The 18,305-nt window shown below is 39.0% G+C and overlaps 1 long non-coding RNA gene and 1 pseudogene across 1 annotated transcript in view; both read right to left on the reverse strand.

The window, feature by feature from the left end:
- Window positions 1-17: 17 nt before the first annotated feature.
- LOC100932150 lies at window positions 18-1,340 on the reverse strand (annotated as a pseudogene).
- Window positions 1,341-1,435: 95 nt separating this feature from the next.
- The window catches only part of LOC116420253, a 63,747-nt gene continuing 46,877 nt past the window's right edge, over window positions 1,436-18,305 (reverse strand). The window contains exon 3 of the long non-coding RNA XR_004230554.1: window positions 1,436-1,497. This is a non-coding gene — a long non-coding RNA (uncharacterized LOC116420253). The remainder of the gene's footprint in view (window positions 1,498-18,305) is intronic.

An 18,305-nucleotide genomic window follows, 5' to 3' on the forward strand; every position in this document is an offset into this window, starting at 1 on the left:
CTGTCAATATAATTTTATTAATATCAGAATTTACTTTTATTCAAAGTATATCGTTTTGCATTCCATTTCCATTTTTTAAAATATCTCCTAAATATTTGTATACAATGTTTTCTTTATAAACATATGTGCAAATTAGTTTAATGAAGGAGATCTATCAGTTGTCCAAAGCAATTCTATGGATGGCCATTTTGTTTGCAGACAGCGTTTAACTGGTGTGTCATCTGTATGCAGCAAACACTCTCCAAAACCCATTACAACTGCTGTGCCTTCTACATACATGACCTTTTCATTAAAATTGGACTGTTTTAGTCCATTATAGTGGTATACAGTAAAGGACTCAGGCACGTTTGAATTCTGCTCTGGGAAAAATTCTTGGAGGAAAGGACCTAGTAATATAATTCCTAGGCCTTCGGGGTCTAATTTGTTTTTCATAACTCTAACACATTCAGCATCTGAAACCAGATTCAATGCTTTCATCACATGCTTTAATAGCGTATCTGGTAAAATCCAAAGGATCATTTTGAAAAATCCTCCCGCCTATGGTGTTCCCAGGAGGCACCAGGGCCATATCCTTAGCAAATAAAACAGTAAGGTGAGTTTCGCTACCAACAATCCAAATAGGAAACTTAGGTGATTTCAAATAGGAGCCGACCTTGCAATAACTCAGTGACTCCATAAGTGTTAAGAAGCCCACTGTAGACTGCTTATGTATGCCTAGAAGCTTCATTCCAGAGCACTCTTTATCTCCATCCCATACATTAGAAACTGCATGCCCAGTTAAGAGCAGGTTAATTAGACTTTGGCTACCATAACCATAGACGGGATCAATCAATGGTTCTGCTGAATCCTCAATTTCTTTTTTTATGTTTTCAATACCTTTGGTTAGTATCACGGAATAAAGAAAAAGTAACACCCCAAATTTATTGGCCCATATAGAATACTGATCACAGATGGCATCTTTGAGCTCAGGGAAACTTTTGAATGAAATCCTCCGAATTAATGAGTGGAATCGCTCAAAGCTCAGATGATCTTGGGTGGCCACGGCTAACGAGGAGTGACCCCTCTGACAACTACACTCACCCCCAGCAGTTGGCCTATCTGACAAGCCAACGGTCTCCTTTTCCTCTCCTTGCACCCAGAAAGATGGGACCCAGCTTTAAAAAAGCTGCTTTAATTCACCAAGGTTGGCAACAAATCCTTCCTCATCCCTCACATCTCCAGGAAGTCTTCTTGGGGAACAAATTTCTTCAAAGGAATGCCTGAACAGGAGCGATGACAGCACATGGGCCCCCCTCAAACTGCTCCAGGGCTGAGCCTTCTGCCTCACTGAATACAACCCTGTTCCAACAAATAAAAGGGTCGAGGAACCAGGGTTAGTTTTTCTTTGCCTTCAGCTGCTAGCCCTTCAGACATGTTGGACAGCAGTTCAAAGATTTCGATGAACGATGGCTAATAAACAGAAGTGGTTGCCGTGGAAACGAGTATCACGAAGGACACCTGGACGAAAAGATTGAAAAAGGGCAAAAATAAGGATAACATGACCAAGGAAATAAGCACTGCCAGGGGGTAACACCACAGAAAAAATATGGTGATAATGGAAAAAACTCAGAAGAAAGCAGATGGGAAAGGAAGGAAGTATAGGAGGAGAAGGATGGAGAGAAAGATTAGGAAGGGAAGTGGATGGGATGCAGTACACAAAGAGAAAAGCTAAACCTGGGAAAAAATAAAGACAAGGGGGAGAGCCAGCAAGGAAAGACTGGGCATAAATGGAAAAGGAAGATTAATATAAACAAAAATGAGGAGACAGACAGAGGAAGTAGTAGAGGGGGATGGAGAGGAAGAAATCTTAGGGGAGGGAGTTGGCCAAAAGGGTTACCCAACGATCTGTAATCCTCCAAGACCACCGGAGTCAGAGGAAATCTGCCAGCTACCGATATGTAGGTTCAAGTCCAGACAACTGGTAGAAGTTCAGGAAGTGGCCCCACCCTATTGTTACCTGATGGAAGGTTCCACTACCTTAACTAACCTAAGACAGTTCTCCACCTCCTCTGCCTCAGTAAAAAAACATGAAAGGTGAGGGGCGGGGTGTGTTAACTAAGAACAAATAGAGAAAAGATTAGTTTTATTTTGTTTTTTAACAGTCAAATAAGAAAATTAATAAACTGATAAAAAAATAAGAGTAAGTATTGGGGGGGGGTGAATAACAGCAAAATAGATGAGTCTTTATTTAATTTGATTAAAAAAAGGAAAAAAAAAATCAAATTGTTAGTCACAAAAAAAGAGAAATTTCCAACAATGAATACAACATTAGAACGATGATTGGGAGTTATTTTACCTAACTATATGTTGATACATCTCTTAATATGAGGTGAAGTGGCCCCTCCCCATTTTTGTCTTATGGAACATTCCACGAGCTGACATGATGCTAATGTAAAACAGTGCTCTGCTTCCTCTACCCCCTTTAGTGTCTATCCAACTCCCACACTATGGGGGGGGGGGGGAGCGAGGGTTAGGGTGATAACTAATTGGAAGTATTAGGGAAAAGGTTTTTATTTGCAGGCAAATATAAATAATTAATTAATTAATAAAGAAAACTAAGAGTTGGTTTTAGGGAGGAAAAGATCACTATTTATATAATTTATTTAGAAAAAGGAAAGAAGAAAATAAGATTATTCAACTCAGAAATGAAAAGGGAGAATTTCCCAACAATAAAAAAGTCATTAGAACAATAAATACAAGTGATTTTCCTAACTATATGTCAATGAATCCAATAATCTAAGGGAAAGTGGACCCTCCCCGTTATTATCTTGTGGAACGTTCCAATAGCTTCCATGCTGCTAACGTTAGAGTCGGGCTCTGGCCCCTGTGGTGTCTGCACCACTGAAACAATATGAGGGAGGTGGTGATTAATGAGGAGGAATGGGGAAAGGTTTTTTTTAGCAAGAAACTATTTTTAAAACTTAATGAATTAATAAAACTACGAGTTGCTGTTAGGGGAAAAAAAATAGATCAGTTTTTATTTAATTTGGTTAGAAAAGAGAAAGAATTGTTAATCTCAGAAATTGAAAGGGAGAGCATTCCACCAATGAAGAGACCATTAGAGCGATAATTAGGAGTTATTTTACCTAATTATATATCAATGAATCTGATAATCTAAGGAAAAGTGGACCCTCCCCATTGTTGTCTTGTGGAACATTCCAGGAGCTTCCATGCTGCTAAAGTAAGACAGTGCTCCACCTCCTCTGACCCTAAGGTGTCTGAGTCACTGAACAACTATGGGGGGAGGGGTGGAGTGTGGTAACTAATGAGAAGGAATAGGGAAAGGGATTGTTTTTTAACAGGCAAATATAAGAAATTAATGAATTAAGAAAGCAAATTAAGAGTTGGTTTTAGGGAGGAACATAGATCAGCTTCTATTTTATTTGCTTAGAAAAAGGAAAGAAGATAATAAAATTGTTAATTTCAGAAACTAAAAGGCAGAACTTTCCACCAATTAAAAAGTCATTATAGCGTAAATTAGGAGTTATTTTACCTAACTATATCTCAATAAATCTGATGATCTAAGAGGAAATGGCCTCTGCCCATTTTTGTCTTATGGAGCATTCTAAGAGCTTCCATGCTGCTGATGTTAGACAGTGCTCTGCCTCCTCTACCCCCTGTAGTGTCTGCCACACTGAAACGATATGGGGGAGGGGAAACTAATGAGGAGGAATGGGGAAAGGTTTCGATTTTTTTAGCAGGAAAATATGAAAACTCATGAACTCATAAATAAAAATAGGAATTGACTTTAGGGAAAAAAAACAAAATGGAAAAAAGATAATAAAATTGTTAATCTCAACAATTAAATAGGAGAATATTCCACAATGAAAGAGGATATTAAAACAATAATTAGAAGTTATTTTCCCTAACTATATGTCAATAACTCTGATATTCTAATGGGATGTAGGCCCTCCCATTGTTGTCTCATGAAAGATTCCAGGACCTTCTCTGGCCCCTGTGGAGTCTGGCCCACTAAAACAGTATGGAAGGGCAGGGTGTAGTAACTAAGAAGAAGGAATAGAGAAATAAGTGTTATTTTTTTTTGCAGTTAAGTAAAAAAACTAATGAATTCATAGAATAAACTAAGAGTTACTTTTGGGGAAGAAAAACAAACAAAATAGATCAGCATTTATTTAATTTGGTTAGAAAAAGGAAATAATGAAATAAAATTTTTTACCTCAAAAATAAAATTGGAGAACTTTCCACCAGTGAGGAGGGCATTAGAACAATAAATATACCGAACTAATTTTTAATAATTGCTAAGGTAAGAGAGTCCTCCGCCTCTTCTACCCCCTGAGGTGTCTACCCCACTAAAACAGTATGGGGGTCGGGGTGTGGAAACTAATGAAGAAGAATGGGGAAAGAGTTATTATTTTTTTTACCAGGCAAATATGATAAATTAATTAATAAACAAAAGTAAGAGTTTAAGAAAAAGAAAACAAAATAGAACAGTTTTTATTTGATTTGCTTAGAAAAAGGAAAGAATAAAATTGTTAATCTAAGAAATGAAACGAGACAACTTTCCACCAATTAAGAAGAAATTGGAAAAATCATTACGAGTTATCTTGCGTAATTATGTGTCGATAAATCTGATAATCTATTGGGAAGTAAGACCTACAATTATTGTCCCATAGTAGATTCCAGGAGCTTGCATGCTGCTAACATAAAGTAGTGCTGCCTGCTCTGCCCCTTGTAGTATCTGCCCCAGTAAAACAGTATTTGTGGCTGGAAGTAGTAAATAAGTAGGAGGAATATGAAAGGATTACTTTTTTTTTTGTTTTGTTTTTGTTTGTTTTTTTAACAAGCAAATATAAAAAATTAATGAATGAATTAATTAAGAGTTGATTTTAGGGCAAAATAGATTACCTTTTACTTAATTTGCTTATAAAAAGGAAAGAAAATAAAATTATTAATCTCAAAATTTAAATGGCAGAATTTTCCACCAATGAAAAAGTCATTAGAGAAATAATTAGAAGTTATTCTACCTAACTATATCTCGATAAATCTGATAACCCAAGGGGAAGTGGCCTTTGACAATTTTTGTCTTATGGAGAGTTCCAAAAGCTTCTATGCTGCTAATGTTACACAGTGCTCTGCCTCCTCTGCCCCCTAGGGTGTCTGACCTACTAAAACAATATGGGTGGGGAGTGGTAACTTATGAGAAAGAATGAGAAAGGGTTAGGGTTTTTGTTTTTGTTTTTTTGTTTTTTTAACAAGCAAATATGAAAACTAATGAATTAATAGACAAAAGTAAGAGTTGGTTTTAGGAAAAAGAAAACAAAATAGAACAGCCTTTAATTTGATTTGTTTATTAAAAGGAAGAAAATAAAATTGTTCATCTCAGAAATGAAACGGGACAACTTTCCACCAATGAAGAGGAAATTGGAACAATAAATAGGAGTTATTTTGTCTAAATATATGTCAATAAATAGGATAATCTGTTGGGAAGTGGGACCTACCATTGTTGTCTCATGGAAGGATCTAGGAGTTAACATGCTGCTAAGATAAAGTAGTGCTGTTTCCCATGCCCCCTTTGGTGTCTGTCCCACTAAAACTGTATGGGGAGGGCTTCCGAAACAAAGTAGAGAGAAGGGGAAAGGGTTAGTTTTTTTGGTAGGCAAATAAGGAAATTAATGACTTAATAAACAAAACTAAGAGTTACTATTGGGAAATGAAAATAACAAAAAAAAAATAGATGAGCCTTTTTTTAAAATTTGATTTAAAAAAGGAAAAAAGAAAATCAAATTGTTATTCTCAAAAAAGAAAAGTTAGAGTTTTCCACCAATGAATAGCATAATAGAGTGCTGTGCCACAGTTCCCTTTTAATGTCCTGCCTTGGGTTCCCCATTGTCCTATTTAGTTACTCTGCCTCAGGTTATAACCTTTCCCTCTTAATGTTTGATGAGATAAAGGTTTTATATCTTTAGGTTATAGTCATTCCTTCTTAATGTTTGACAGGATAATGGTTTATCCATTTTAGATGTCATTAGAATATCAGTAACCTCTCCAGCACCTCCCTCCATTGTGTCACCCTATGTAATGGGCTGAAGTTTGAGTTGATGCACTGAGGTCCCAAGTATGTGAGGATAAATAGTAATTGGGCTATACTCAATTAATATACATGATTAGATAAAGAATGGTCCCTACCCACTCTCCATGCAAGTCCTGATGTGTTTTATGGGAAATGACGATTTTGGTGGGTGGAGGCAGAGAGAGACAGGAAGAGAAACTGGGAGAGATTGGGCCTGGGCTCAATTCTCCTAGCTGCTGGTCCTGTGGCTGCTGATCCAGGTAGCTTCTTGACTCGGCTGCACACATTGCTATCACCGATTCTCTTCCACCTCCGATCCTTCTTCACTGAGAATAAAGACTGACCATTTTCCCCTAACCTGAATTCATAACTCCTGATAATTTAAAAATACACGGTCTTCACATTTGGCGCCCAAAGGTGGGAACCAAGGACTGAAGAAGTCTCCGGTGACCAGGAACTTGGGTGAGTATTGTTAATAGACAAACAGGGAACTTATTTTCTAAAAAACTAAACCAGTAATCTTTTTTTTGGCTAAAATAGGACAAATGCTAGCTAAAGACTCTCCGTCCCCACCCCCAACCCCTTCAACCCCACCCACGAGTGTTGCTATAGAAAGCATGCTTGAACTGATAGAAGGACAAAGGCTACTTATGACTTGGGAACAAGTAGCTAGACTTCTACTTACATTAAACCGCATCTCCCCTTGGTTCGTAGAGCAGGAGCAGATCTCTCGAGAGATCTGGTCCCTGGTTGGACAACAGTTGTCTGCCTATTACAATGAAAACGGTCCTCATTCAATTTCCATCCAGGTATTTTATTTATACAATATAATTCAGTTAACACTAAGAAACCCTATCCTAAAAGAAAGAAAAAACCCATTGCTCCCATTTGGAGTAGCCAAAAAGGGAGGCCTGATATTAAGGAGGATGGCAATGAATATATTAATGACCATATCCCCACAGGGCATGGAGACTTAAGTGAGCAAGGGTGTGGTGACTTTCCACCTCAGGAGGCAGCTTCAGCCCCACCTCAGGAGCAAGTGATTGAATCTCCTCCATCAACTCCACCCTCCAGGATGGAGGGAGGAGGGGCAGGGGGGGGGCAGTGACAGCACCAGCACCTCCCCCCCAGCATTCCCAGTATCCAATTATGAGTAGATTACAAGAGGGCTTAATGAAGACCGAAGAAAAGGGCGTGGACATCAGGGAGCTCCAGCCACATTTCTTTCCTGTAATTACCCAGTTTAATGCCTCGGGTCAACAAAGTCGAAGATACGCCCCTTTTGACATAGAAATCATCAAAGACCTGAAAAAGGCTTGCACTCTTTATGGGGCTACATCAGCTTATGTTAAGATGCAATTACAGAATTTCTCATTTGAAATCTTGACTCCTAATGACTGGAAATCTATAGCAAGAGTATGTCTAGAACCTGGACAAAATTACATGTGGCTTTCTGAATATAGTGAGCTGTGTAGGATACAAGCCCAAAAAAATAGTCAAAATACTGTTCATGCTGCGATCACCTGTGACCTACTAACAGGTATAAGTCCCTATGCAGACGTCACAGCACAGATTGATTATGCAGTAGCAGCATATGAGCAAATTGCTGCTAATTCTATCAAAGCGTGGGCTGCGATTCACAATAAAAATGACAAAGGTGAGGCCTTCACAAAAATAACACAAGGGCCAGATGAACCCTTTGCTGACTTTGTGGGACGTTTGCAGAGTGCTATCACAAGAACTAATGGGGAAAATGCATCAACAGATGTTTTAATAAGGCAACTTGCTAAGGAAAATGCTAATGAGGTGTGCAGAAAGATTATACTAGGACTGCGCAAGGATGCTCCTTTACATGATTTTATAAGACGCTGTGCCACACTGGGCACAAATGCCTTTTATAGCCAGACTATGATGCAGACTTCCCAAGATCCCAACATGAGTAGACAGGGTCCCTTCCGGCAAGGGACTTCTAGAGAGACACGTCAATGCTTTCAGTGTGGTAAAGTAGGGCATCTGAAAGCTCAATGTTGGTATAGAGGCAGAGTGAGAAAGCAGGGTGGGAGAACAAGACCCAGTACCCCATGTCCAAAATCCAACAGAGGCTTCCATTGGGCCTCAGAATGTAGACAGGTTCAGGGAAACGGGATGAGGGGCCCAGCCCCAGGGCCCCATGCAAAAAACACTTAGGGCACGATGGCAGCCAAAGATGCACCCAGAGAGTGCCTAGACGGCCAATACTCCAATAGGACCAATCAGCCAGGAAGTCATATGATGGGAGAAAGGGATTACAATTAGAGAGAATAGAGTTGTATGCAGCTGAGACAACTGAGATACCCCCTGGAGAGGGGAAATCTGTTCCTCTCCAGCCTATGGATCCCTTGCCTCCAGGCACAGTAGGATTGACCATTTTACCTCCTGAGAGTACGTACAAAACAGTGTCCATCCACACACTGATGTGGGAAACTGGGGAATGTGTAGATAACATCCCAGTCACCAATACAGGCACACAATGTGTGACTTATCACCCAGGAGAAATAGTAGGATCAGGTTTACTCATACAGAATCCTAATAAGCAGCTTGGTGATAGTCACCCAGATTCCGATTTCAAATCACAAAATCCAGCAATATATTTCACAGCAGCTGTATCAACTGACCGACCTATGCTTATGATCTATATAAATGGCCTTCCATTGGAAGGATTGGTAGACACTGGTGCAGATTGGACGGTCATTAGAGAAGCCAATTGGCCCAGTCACTGGACAAAGATTAAAGCAGACACCTACATGTCTGGCGTAGGAGGATCAATAGCAGCTAAAGTTAGTGCTGCCCCTATAAGATGGACTTTTGAAGGAAAAACATGACTTTTTACTCCTTTTATAGTTGAAAAAATCCCCATCAATCTGTGGGGAAGAGACGTTTTACAGCAATTAGGGTTAAAATGAGTACTTTGGTTTTTTAATCAGGGCTGCTGTTGAAGGCCTGCCAACACTTTCACCTGTTCCTGTCCAATGGAAAACTGATACACCAGTGTGGATAGAGCAGTGGCCCTTAAGTAACGATAAAATTCAGGCCTTATTAGATATAGTACAGGAGCAGCTTGACCAAGGACACTTAAAACCTTCTCTAAGTCCTTGAATTCCCAGTGTTTGTTGTGAAAAACAAATCTGGAAAATGGAGGATGTTAACGGATTTAAGAAAAGTGAATGAACAGATGGAAACTATGGGAACTCTTCAGCCTGGACTTCCATCTCCTACTCAGTTGCCTAGAGAATGGCCTCTTTGGTCATAGATATTAAGGATTGTTTCTATTCTATCCCTCTGGACAAGGAGGATATGAAAAGATTTGCCTTTTCAGTGCCCAGCGTTAACTTAGCTGAGCCTTATAAAGATATGAATGGACAGTTTTACCACAGGGAATGAAAACAGCCCTACTATGTGTCAAATGTATGTTGCTGCTGCTCTTGCTCCAGTAAGAAAAGCATTCCCAAAAGTTATGCTATTACATTACATGGATGACATTTTGGGATGTGCACCTGAGGAACAAATGTTAGAAGCATGTCTACAAAAGACCATAGAAACACTAAGGAATTAGAAAGTATACATAGCACCAGAAAAAATTCAAAGACATGCTCCTTTTCAATATTTAGGATATGAAGTGTATCCTAAGGTACTTACAGGTCAAAAACTGTCCTTAAGAACAGAGAAGCTAAACACATTGAATGATTTTCAGAAATTGATAGGAGATATCCAATGGATGCGACCAGTGTTAGACTTGACTATCTATCAGTTACAACTGTTATATGACATTTTAAGGGGAGACAGTGCTTTAAATTCACCACGCCAGCTTACAAAAGAAGCTCAAGAGGCTTTGAGAGAAGTTGAACTGGCTTTTATCCAATATGGTTGAGTCACCAAAACCCTTGAGATATCAGTTTTGCCACACAAGAGGCACCACAGCAGTCCTTCATCAAGGAGACAGTGTGATAGAGTGGGTGAACCTCCTGGCACAACCAGAAGAAAGCCTTACACTCTACCCAGTGCTTGTAGGCTAGAATTTTATTAAAGGCCACTAAGCGAACAGTACAATTATCTGGGACAAGACCTGACAAGATATACACCTTTTATACCAATACACAAATTAATGTGTGTTGTGAGACCATCCCAGAGTGGCGCGAATTTTATTAGCCATGGATCCAAATTTTTTACATGGGTCTCCATTAAAGATAACTAGACTATTACATAATTGGCGATGGATTCTTGGAGAAAAAGTTTCTAAAGTTCCTCTTAAAGGACCAACTATCTTCATGGATGCATCCAAACAGAATATTTGTGCTTTATACTCTCGTGACTTAACTATAAAGAGAGTAGTCAGAACTCATTTTCAGTCCACTCAGCAGAATGAATTTTACGCTATCATTCTAGCTCTTACTTATTATCCAGGAGACATAAATGTAATATCTAATTCGGCCTATTCAGTAGGTGTGGTACAAAGAATTGCCACAGCCCAAATAAAATTTGCAGCCTCTAATATATATCAGCTCTTTAAGACACTTCAAGAGCAAGTGAGAAAGCATCCAGGTAAGATCTATATATTACATGTCCATTCTCATAGTGGACTTCCAGGTCCCATATTTGATGGCAATTCAAAGGCAGATAGCCTTTTAACTATGTTGGTCAATACCCCTTTATTCCAAGAAGCCCAGGCATCTCATTCTCAATATCATCAGGCTGCTCGAGCTTTAAGTTTACAATTTGGAATAACAAGAGAGGAAGCCAGGAGCATAGTAAAAGCCTGTACGGCTTGCCTTCCTTTCCATGCTCCTACACTGCCTCCAGGGAAGAACCCTCGTGGTTTGAGACCCAATGAAATCTGGCAAATGGATGTGACCCATTATAAATCTTTTGGTCGTCTGTCTTTCATCCACGTTGTGGTAGACACCTTTTCAGGATTCACTTTTGCAATGCCAGCAGCAAAAGAGACAGCCTGAGTGGTCACTGAATTCCTCATACAAGCATTTGCCATTATGGGTGTGCCACAAACAATAAAAACAGACAATGGTCCTGCTTATACTTTGAAACATTTTGCACACTTTTGTGCACAGTATAAGATTTTACACACCACGGGCATACCTTTTAATCCTCAAGGACAGGCAATAGTGGAGAGGAGAAACAGAGATATTAAGACGCTCCTCCAAAAACAAAAGAAAGGGGGAGCCACAGGTAACCCTAGAGAACTTCTAAATCTAGCTCTTTATACTATTAACTTCTTGATTTTTGACAAAGATGCACTGGCTCCGGCTGACAGGTTTTATAACCCACCGGAAGGTCAGTGTCCAGTGCGAGCAGCTCCACTATCTTTAGATAATCGCCAGGTGATGTGGAGAGACCCAGAAAGTGGTGAATGGAAAGGACCAGATAGGCTAACTGCTTTGGGGAGAGGGTTTGCTTATATCTCTACAGGTGGAGAAGGAATCAGATGGGTGCCAACGAGCCTTATTCGCCTTGTCCATCGCAGAGAGACGGAGCATACCCTTGAAACAAAGGAGGAGACCCAAGAAACATCGCATGGTTCTGTTTCTGATTGTGCTCACCATTGAAAGAGCGTGGCAGTTATGGCGTTTGACTCATGGACATCAAAGATTGTTGGACTTCAAAACCCTCAGGAATCATTGGATTCTCTGAGCCATAGGATTTGAAAACTCTCAGGAATCATTGGATTCTCTGAGACATAGGACTTGAAAACTCTCAGGAATCATTGGATTCTCTGAGAAATGATAAGACTGTTACAACACTTCAAAATCTGCTGGAATCATTGGATTCCCTAACACATAAAAAGACTTTTTCAGGACTTCAAAAACTCAGGGGGATCATTGGATTCCCTGACATGTGAAGCAATGGACAGTAGATTGGTTTTGGACTATCTCTTGGCTGCTGAAGAAGGTGTATGTGTGACTGTTGTTTACATACCCTCCTTCTAGGACTTGTGGTGATCTTTTCCAACACCATGTTGATTTGTATTGTTTGCTATTCCGCTACTTGCGTGTACAATTCATGTTTGTTACACCGCATCGAGCCTGCACTGACTGTGAGGAGAGTCATCCCTAATAGCCTCTGCGTTATTGCTATGTGCTTGTGTAATACCTCCCATGCTGATGGGTTTGTGGTATAAGACCCTTCAACCCAGAAACCTCTAGCAACCCCCACTTCCTTTGGTGCTTTTCATCTCCTTTCCTGAGATGTCAGGGAGGATGTGATCATTTCTTTTTTAGTGCTTTCACCGCCTTTCCTGAGAAGTCAGGGAGGCTGTGATCACCTCCTTTCGGTGCTTTCACCTTTCCCTGAGAAGTTAGGGAGGCTGTGATCACCTCCCTTGGGGTTCTGACCTCCCTGAGGAGTCAGGGATGGCATGACCACCTGTGTTCTAAAATAAAAGAAAGCGGGAAATGTAATGGGCTGAGGTTTGAGTTGATGCACTGAGGTTCCAAGTACGTGAGGCTGAATAGTAATTGGACTATACTCTATTAATATACATGATTGGATAAAGAATGGTCCCTGCCCACTCTCTGTGCAAGTCCTGATGTGTTGTATAGGAAATGACGATTTTGGTGGGTGGAGGCAGAGAGAGACAGGAAGAGAAACTGGGAGAGATTGGGCCTGGGTTTGATTCTCCTAGGTGCTGGTCGTGTGGCTGCTGATCCAGGTAGCTTCTTGACTCAGCTGCACACATTGCTATCGCCGATTCTCTTCCACCTCCGATCCTTCTTCACTGAGAATAAAGACTGACGATTTTCCCTAACCTGAATTCCTGACTCCTGCTGATGTAAAAATACACGGTCTTCACAACCCTAGGTGCCTCCCCCCATAAGGTTATCCCCATCCAGGTACCTCCCCCATTATGTCATTGTTCTTCTTATCCTATACAAAAGCTTGCTCTCTGATACTTAGTGCTGGATTTTTTGAGATGATAGTCTCGTCCTGCCCGGGGACCAAGACCCATTTTTTCCAGTATATCTCTACATTTAATAAACTATTAAATTGGCCTCTAACCTCTGTCTTGCTCAGTTTCTTCAGCATTACATTTTGGAGGCCCCAGAAAAATATGAGGAAGTAAGAATGGGACTAGAGGTGAGAGACATTTCAAGCCTCCACTTTGGGCCTGGGAGACATTTGGGGATCTGGGTTTTCTCTTTCTTGGAAAGGCTAGCCCTCTGCATTCCTCCAGAAGAATGCAGGAAAAGTAAAAAAGCAGTTCACGAGCTGAGGCCACTCCCAACAGTGGATACTTTCGATTCGGCCAAGAGAGAGTAAGTCCAATCCAAACATCTGTGTTAGCACTTGTATTCTCTTATTTGGGAAGCTGGATAATACCCTCTGGTTTTGTATCTCCTAGACACCTGGTCTTATACCTGCTGGTGCCAACACTTGGGTTCTCAGAATAACAGGACACCGACAGGTGTTAAAATTCTAAGAAGTAGTTTCATACTGGATGCAGTTGGCAGTACCTGAGTATCTTCTAAGACACATCTGGTTCTGTGTGACAGTTGGCACAACTCTGGGCATTTCAGAGTATAAATCTGGGTGTGTTTTAAAGACACCTTTTGGCTTGGTTTTTGATTAGTGTAGAACTGGACGTGGTTGTCACTATCTGGGTATCTTTTTAAGACACCATCTAGCAAAAAAATAAATAAATAAATATAAAAAAAGGCTCCGTTTGGATTATGGTAGGAAAGACTGGAGCAGACAACTTCCCTCAAGGCTATTCTTTCCAAATAGCCCCTGGTCTGTGTTAAATGTTAAATGGCTGCTGGACAGTCTAGTTCTGTTTGGTGTTCTGTGTAATTTCTCTGTTTTGTTCATTTAAGAGCTCTGTTACATTTAAGAACAATGATCAAATTTTGAAATTATTTCAATACTGAACTCCAGCTGGAGCAAACATTTGATTAGGAATTTTAGGATGATTCTAATTGTGGAAAATAAATTTTACTGTTGCCTATGCAGGCTAAAATGAGTTATCTTTAATTATAAGATCTTAAAAGAACAATAGCTTGTTAAAGAAGTTCTGTTAACTTGCCTGAAAGGGGTCATGTGCCTCTAATTAAGTAAAGTATGTAGTAAAAAGGATCTGACTTTTCTGAAAGCTTCAACTCTAGCCAAGATGGAGCTTAGGAGGTGTCCATTGGGAATAATATCCACATGGGAGCAGAGGGAAAAAAAGGAACTATGCTGTTTCATTATTTGAAATGAGATAGGAAAAGCAGTTTTATATTATTGAGAATTTAAAGCTGTTTGTTACCTATATTATAACATTGTAAATTATGCTTTAAATCAAATTCTACTGGACATGTGGGATTTATGGAATTCCCCCACTCACCCACCCACCCACTGATTTCTGCTACTTTAAATGTTGGGTGGGGTAGGGATCTTTTCTAAAGATTTAAACTCACCCCCCACTGTTGTTACTTCAGCGATTGGAACATTTAGTTAGCTTGGAGTGAAATTTAGTCAGACTTCACCCCCCACACCCCATCTCTTTGAATGTGTAGTGGGGGAAAGGGCAATCACATGGCATCCTCTCCTCCCCCATCCCTCAAAACTATTCCAGACATTTTTAACAAGTTGTAGCTACCTGGTTCTTAGCTAAAAGCGGCAAAATGATTTGTATAAATATAAGGTTATGGTAAATATCTGTTTAGGATTTGTTATTGGAGGTAAAATTTCTTGGGTTTGTAGTTAATATGTCACTGCATATTTTTTCCTCCTGTAACTGATTTCTATGATCAGAGCAATGGTCAATGAGAAATTGTTCCTTCAATCATGTCATACTTTGCTATTTCCAATCTGGTTATCTGTAATCATTATATCCTAAATAATTAAGCAAATAAATATTTAGTCTGGTCATCTATTGGTTATAGATATTGTGTCTGGATATTCAAGTTTTTTTTAAAGGTTTATAACTAATGAGAGGCCACATCTTGTAGCAGTCCTTGTGGACCAATCTTTCTATCTCAGACTGTTCTAACTTTTCTTTGTTAGATTTCTTTTTATTTCAAGATTTAGTCAAATTACATATATGTTGACTTGCTTCTACGACCTAGATCAAGCTTTGATTGTCAGCATGCCACACTAAACCCATCCCCTTCCCTGGACTGAGCATCTTGACCCATTTTCAGCAGGAAGCAGCTTTTGAGAACCATCGCCCCTTCTCCTAATGTAATTTGGACTGATATGGGGAATGGGGAAGTGATTGAATTGTTAGAATTTTAACTGTAAAACTGGAAACTGAATGGATGTCCATCAGTTGGAGAATGGCTGAATAAATTGTGGTATATGAATATTATGGAATATTATTGTTCTGTAAGAAATGACCCACAGGATGATTTCAGAAAGGCCTGGAGAGACTTATGTGAACTGATACTGAGTGAAACGAGCAGGACCAGGAGATCATTAGATACTTCAACAACAATACTAGATGATGACCAGTTCTGATGGACCTGGCCATCCTCAGCAAGGAGATCAACCAAATCATTTCCAATGGAGCAGGAATGAACTGAACCAGCTACGCCCAGAGAAAGAACTCTGGGAGATGACTAAAAACCATTACATTGAATTCCCAATCCCTATATTTATGCCCACCTGCATTTTTGATTTCCTTCACAAGCTAATTGTACAATATTTCAGAGTCTGATTCTTTTTGTACAGCAAAATAACGTTTTGATCATGTATACTTATTGTGTATCTAATTTATATTTTAATATATTTAACATCTACTGGTCATCCTGCCATCTGGAGGAGGGGGTGGGGGATAAGAGGTGAAAAACTGGAACAAGAGGTTTGGCAATTATTAATGCTGTAAAGTTACCCATTCATATAACCTGTAAATAAAAGCCTATTAAATAAAAAAGAGAGAGAGAGAGAGAGAGAAAAAAACAAAAAAAAAAAGGTAATACTCTGCTTCCTCTGCCTCCTTTGGAGTCTATCCCAATAAAACAGTATTGGAGGGGGGCAGGGTGTAGTAACTAAGAAGAAGGAATGAGGAAAGATTTATCATTATTATTGTTATTATTTTTGCAGTCAAGTAAGAAAACAAATGAATTTATAGACTTAACTAAGAGTTACTTTGGAGAAGAAAAACAAACAAATTAGCTCAGTATTTATTTCATTTCACTAGAAAAAGGAAAGAATGTATTAAAATTGTTGACCTCAAAAATGAAAAGGGAGAACTTTCCACCAATGAGGACATTACAATAATAAGTATACAACTATATGTCAATACATCTCATAATTGAAGGGAAAGAGGACCCTCCTCATTGTTGTCTTAGGGAACATTCCAAGAACTTCCAAATTGCTAAGGTAAGAGAGTCCTCCGCCTCTTCTGCCCCCTGGGGTGTCTGCCCCACTAAAACAGTATGGGGGATGGGGTGTGGTAACTAATGAGGAAGAATGGGGAAAGGGTTATTTTTTTTTAAGCAGGCAAATATGAAAACAAATGAATTAATAAACAAAAGTAAGAGTTGGTTTAAGAAAAAGAAAACCAATAGAACAGCATTTATTTGATTTAGTTAGAGAAAGGAAAGAAGAAAATAACATTGTTAATCTCAGAAATGAAATGGGACAACTTTCCAACAATTAAGAGGCAATTGTAACGATAATTAGGATTTATTTTGCATAATTATATGTCAATAATCTGATAATTTATTGGGAAATGGGAGCTACCATTATTGTCCATGGTTCCAGGACATGGGAGTTTCCAGGAGCTTCTGACAAGGTAGTGCTGCCTCCTCTGTCCCCTGTAGTGTCTGCCTCACTAGAACAGCATGAGGGGCAAGGTGTGGTAACTAAGGAGGAGGAATGGAGAAAGAAATAGTTTTTTCTTTGTTTTTTGTTTTTTTACCAAGCAAATATAAAAATCTAATGATTTAATAAACAAATTAAAAGTTGATTTTAGGGGGAAAATACATCAGCTTTTATTTAATTTGCTTAGAAATAGGAAAAAAGAAAATCAAATTGTTAGTCTCTAAAAAGAAAAGGGAGAACTTTCCACCTATGAATAAGATAATAGAGCAATAATGAGTTGTTTTACTATATTTCAATAAATCTCATAATTTAAGGAAAAGTGTACCCTCTCCATTTTTTTTCTCATGGAAGATTCCAGGAGCTTCCTTGCTGCTAAGGCAAAGCAGTGTTCTGGCCTACTTCTGCCCCCTGTGGTGTCTGCCCCAGTAAAACTGTATGGGGAATGGAGGGGGGGGCGGGAATCATAACTAATGAGGAGGAATGGGGGAAGGATTAGTTTTTTTTGCTTTTTTTTTTTTAGCAGGGAAATATAAAAAATTAATGAATTAATAAAGCATATTAAGAGTTGGTTTTATGGGGAAAAATAGATCAGGTTTTACATAATTTGGTTAGAAAAAGGAAAGAAGAACCTAAAATTGTTAATCTCAGAAATGACAAACATTCCACTAATGAAGAGGACATTAGAATAATAATTAGGAGTTATTTTGCCTAATTATATGTCAATAAATCGAATAATCTAAGGAAAAGTGGACCCTCCTCATTGTTGTCTTATGGAACATTTCAAGAGCTTCCAAGCTGATAATGTTAGACAGTGCTCTGCCTCTTCTGCTCCCTGGGGTGTCTGCCCCACTAAAACAGTATGGGGGGCAGATGTGGTAACTAAAGAGCAGGAGTGGGTTAAGAGTTATTTTTTTTTCAGCAGGTAAATATAAAAACTAATAAATTAATGAACAAAAGTAAGAGTTGGTTTAAGAAAAAGAAAACAAAACAGAACGGCTTTTATTTGATTTGGTTAGAAAAAGGAAAGAACATAATAAAATTGTTAATCTCAGAAATGAAATGGGACAACTTTCGACCAATTTAGAGGAAATTAGAACAATAATTAGGAGTTATTTTGCCTAACTAGATGTCAATAAATCTGATAATCTATTGGGAAGTGGGACCTACCATTGTTATCCCATGGAAGGTTTCATGAGCTAACATGCTGCTAACATAAGGTAGTGCTGCCTCCTGTGATGTCTGCCCCATTAAAACAGTATGGGGGCAGGGTGTGGTAACTAAGAGGAATGGGGAAAGGGTTAGTATTTTTTAGCAGGTCAGAAAACTAATGAATTCATAAACAAAAGTAAGTATATGTATTAGGGGAAAATTTACATATCTTTATTTAATTTAATTAGAAAAAGAAAAGTAGAAAATCAAATAGTAAGCTTCAGAAATGAAA

This window comes from Sarcophilus harrisii, chromosome X (assembly GCF_902635505.1).
Source record: "Sarcophilus harrisii chromosome X, mSarHar1.11, whole genome shotgun sequence".
NCBI classification, from domain to species: Eukaryota; Metazoa; Chordata; class Mammalia; order Dasyuromorphia; family Dasyuridae; genus Sarcophilus; species Sarcophilus harrisii.